The sequence below is a fragment of the Solanum dulcamara genome, chromosome 8, assembly GCF_947179165.1.
Source record: "Solanum dulcamara chromosome 8, daSolDulc1.2, whole genome shotgun sequence".
In the NCBI taxonomy this organism is placed as follows: domain Eukaryota; kingdom Viridiplantae; phylum Streptophyta; class Magnoliopsida; order Solanales; family Solanaceae; genus Solanum; species Solanum dulcamara.
The window spans coordinates 61,457,533-61,462,422 of NC_077244.1; positions in this window are offsets into that span (position 1 = coordinate 61,457,533).

Genomic DNA, 4,890 nt, shown 5'->3' on the forward strand with positions numbered 1-4,890 from the left:
AAATTAATTTCAAAATAATATAATTTACTATAAAGTGAAAACATTATACCTATTGATTCAATATAAGCTTTCACACTTACATAATCCTTTAGCCATTTGAAAAACCTCGTATATATGGCTTCATTGCTCCATGTGCTTACGAACGAGCTGATATTGATATGTACAATTTTGATAGTTAGTAATCACTTATTACTATGTAATTTGATAATTTAATTTCACACTTACTTAAGATATGGCTGAATTTCTGGACAATTAAGCAAAATATGGGTCACAGCTGATTGTCTTTCCATGTTAGTGAAGCTTCGTCTTCCATGCTGTTTAGATCCTCGACCACTTTGATTAAAAATTGAAATCGATGGATTCATCGGATCACTATCACCTTCATCATTGCGATTAGGTCTATTTCTCCTGCATGGAACTTTATCCCCAAAGTAATAGGAATAAAAGTCACCAGTTTCTCTCGCAATATGAGTTTGAACAATTGAGCCTTCGATTTTTCCTCTCTATTTAATTGTTTGTTTGCAGCTTCCAATTTTTCTAAATATATGTTAACTAATAATTATAGTATATATAATAAGAAAAAATTAATTACTTATATGAGAATAAATTAATTACTTATACCTCTCAAATGGATACATTCACCTTGTTTGAACTGGACCTCCAAGGGTGGCTTCTTTTACAAGATGAATTGGAAGATGCTCCATCACATCAAAAAAATCCACATGGAAAAATCTTCTTTAGCTTTATAGTAATAACATAAATATTTTCCTCCATCCTGTCTAAAGTACTTTCCAACAACTTTCCAGAACATAAATCTCTAAAGAAAAGACTTACCTCTGTGATTGGCTTCCATATCCTGTCAGGTAGATGCCTAAAAGCGATAGGAATCAATGTTTTCATGAATACATGACAATCATGGCTTTTCATACCTATCAACTTTCTTTCATTCAGATCTGCCCGCTTACCCAAATTCGAAGCATATCCCTCTGGCATTCTCAAATTTTTAACCCACTCACATATGATACGTTTCTCATCTAATGTGAATGAATAAATGGCTTTAGGCTTGACAATTTTACCATTTTATAGTTCTTGCAACCACAATTCATTTCTCCTGCAGTATTCTTGTAAGTCCATTCTAGCTCTTGTATTGTCTTTTGTCTTGCCCTTAACATCCATCACTGTGTTAAATAAATTATCAAAATAATTTTTCTCAATGTGCATCACATCAAGATTATGTCGTAGGAGATTATTCTTCCAATACGGCAACTCTCAGAATATGCTCTGTTTGTTTCAATTATGTTCAACACCATATCCAGGAAGTCTAGATGGTGGAGTTATTATAATTTTAGGCAATTGAGAAACTCTCTCCCAAATTTGATGTCCTGTCAGTGATGGAGGCGGAGGGTCATTTTCAACCCTGTTTTTTTTTAATGCATGTTTCATCTTTCTAAACTCATGGTTCATTGGCAAGAACTGACGATGACAATTAAACCATGAATTTTTTCTGCCATGCTTTAAGGTGAATGCCTTACTATGTTCCATCCAATGAGGATAAGCAAGCTATCTAGTAGTCATCCAACCAGACAACATTCCGTATGCAGAAAAATCATTAATAGTCCACATTAAAACAACACGCATAACAAAATTCTGCTTAGTTGATATATCGTAAGTCACTACTCCTGCAAACCATAATTGTTTAAGCTCATCTATCAATGGTTGTAGATAGACATCAATCAAACTTTTAGAATTGCGAGGACCTGAAATAACACAACTTAGAAAGATGTACGGACTTGTCATGCACATTTCAGGAGGAAGATTGTACGGGGTAAGAAATACAGGCCAGCAAGAATAAGGTGAGGCAGCATTAGAGAATGGTGTGAAGTCATCTGCACACAACCCCAATCGTATATTTTTTGGTTCACTAGCAAAATCAGGATACATGTTATCAAAATGTTTCCATGCTTCTCCGTCAGATGGATATGACAAGACACCCGGCGGCCTTTTATATTCACAGTGCCATCTCATATGTGGAGCAGACCTCATCGATGCATACAACCTCTTTAATTTGGGAATAAGAGGTAAATAATGCATCGCCTTAATTGGGACCATCTTTCCAGCAGGAGTCCTCTTATAACGAGCTTGTCCACAAAACTTACAATTTTCTAATTCACTATCAGTCTTGTAGAACAACATGCAGCCATTAACACAATACTGAATTCTATCATACAACAATCCTAACTTCAAAACCAATCTCTTTGCCTGATAGAAGTTCTTAGGTATGTTAAGAGGAGCAACTGATCTCACTATAGTAAAGAAATTTACGCTGGATAGTACCAAGTACAATACTCAAAAGTAACTACCACACACTCAAAATCCCTGAAGCGAGTCTCGAAATGTATTGGTACTTCACCTCGCTTAATGCAAGCTTCAGTACAGTCATTAAGATTCTAAGGCATATTTTTCCTTGTCAATGACCCTCTTCTGAAGTGGTGACACTAAGCAATTAATATTTCACTTTATCGTAAAAAAATTCAATCTTTTTTAATATATATATATATATATATATATATATTTGTCATTCATGCATATTATTATTACTCTTAGACTATACTACACATATATATTTGTGTTTTCTCTCCTTCACGCGTTTTTCCTTCAAAGTTCACGCTTTATTTGCGCTTCAAAATCCAACTGACCTAGAGCTTTATTACACTTTTGCATTTGATACAACTGCTAGTTACATGTATTATTGTTAAGTCTTTACAATTATTAAAATCTCTTAGTCACCTAATTAGATAATGTTTAGACAAAAAATTATTTATGACGAAGGAAGTTAGGCAGGAGAATTACCAAATACCAAAAACGCACAAGCGATTCAACATTCTGTAAAGTAACGTGATTAAAATTATGTAAAATAATTACAACTTGTTGCAAATCATAAATAGAAAAATATTGGCATTTTTATGTATTTGTGAGTATATAATTTCTTTTATAGATAGAAATAGTTTTTTCTGGTAATTATTGAGTTTCAATTTCGCTCGTGATATTTCATGATGCAAGAGTTTATATTAGTTAAATGTGGTGATTTAAGCTTAGCTTTAGACGAAATTAAGGAAAAAATCGAAATTCATTAAATGAACCTCGAGCATCAATTTAGTTCTTCATATATAGTTTATGCTTTAAAATATTAAGTCGTGATTAAAATTGCAATTTATAGTACTTTTTGTATAGTTTTTAAATATTTCAATTTTAATTTAAAACTTGATATTGATATAATTTATTTTAACTTCAAAATTTAGTCAGATTGACTCTCAAAAAAGTGAAAGTGTCACATAAATTGAAATGAAAGGAGCGTACTTAGTAAGATTTAATAAATGCTCCAATTGAAAACGAAAATGTGGATCCAAAGTTGCCAAATTTACCAAAATGTATAATGAGTAATGACAAATAATATTAAGGGTAATATAATGCTCCCTATGGTTCATATCATATGGTGTTTTACCTCAGGCAAACCCCTTAACAACTCTTTTACCTTAAAAATTAAGAAATGTTTTGGCTAATAGTAGCTATTTAATATGATTTCTTGGTTATGTAAAATTCACTTATCTAAATAAGGATAAATTTAAAGAAAAAAAAAGTTATTAATATCTTCTTGATTAGGTACAAAAATAAATTATTTTAGACCAAGTACAAAAACCAAAAAAATACCATACAATAGACGGGAGGAAGTAAGGGGCAAAAACATTCACAAAAAGTTACGGCAATGTCAATATACTAATTGCAGAGTCCCATGTCGAATGTACTTAAGAAAACGAATGAGTGCAAAATATGGGAGTAGGCAAGGAAAAGGCAACAAAAACAACCACGTGTAACAATTTGATATTATCAAAGAATCAAATTCTCGTATTGCCCTTCTTAGGACGACAAAACTTGTGCATTTCTGTCTTATATAGTAGTAATTTTTAAACATTAACATTATTTGTCTTTTGATAATTAAACATTAAAAGATATATGGAATGAGATAGGAGTAGCCTCTATAGACGACAAGATGCGGAAAATGAGGCTGAGATGGTTCGGACGTATACAAAAAAAATGCACAAAGTCATAGTGCAGAAGTGTGAGAGGTTGGCTAGAGATGGTTTTCAGAGAGGTAGGTTAGGCCAAAGAAATATTGGAAAAGGTGATTAGACAAGAGATGGCGCAACTTGAGATTTTCGAAGAAATGACCTTAGATAGGGATTGTAGAGGTTACGGATTAGGGTAGAAGGTTAGTTAGATAATAAATTGTTGCCTCACTTATTTCTCTATACTATTAGTCGTAGTATCACCCTTGTAGTTTCTTGTCCTTTAAGTTTGATTATTATCTATTACGAAAAAGATTAGAGATGAAACAGAGTCCATGGACAAGGATACATATGTAAAGGCAAAGGAGTGAGACAAGTGATTAGGAATAAGACCTTATACACAACTGTTGTTCCAAGTGCATAAAATTTATTTGAAACTTTAGTATACACAGTGAGCCATGTGGTAAGAGCTTTTTTTTTAATTGATGCAAACAAACGAATGAATCTCTACATGCTATATACTGAAGAGCCTTCTCGAAGCTAACCTTTTAAGCTTGGTGACTGTTTCGAAGGAATCATCCAACTGAATGAGGCAAAGAACTAATTGAATTTAGACTGGAGATACTGTTTAATCAAAATTCTACTTCGAAAAGCATTATTCTTGCGAGTGGAGAGAATGAGTGCTTGCAATGGAATCAGTGATTTGGGTCTTCAAGTTGTCTCTAAAATAAAGTAAAGTAATCATACTCATGGTCAGAGCATTTTCAGAACTTTGCATAGGAATACTTGCCCTAAGGCCCACCAGATTTTTATAGTTTTCAAATCT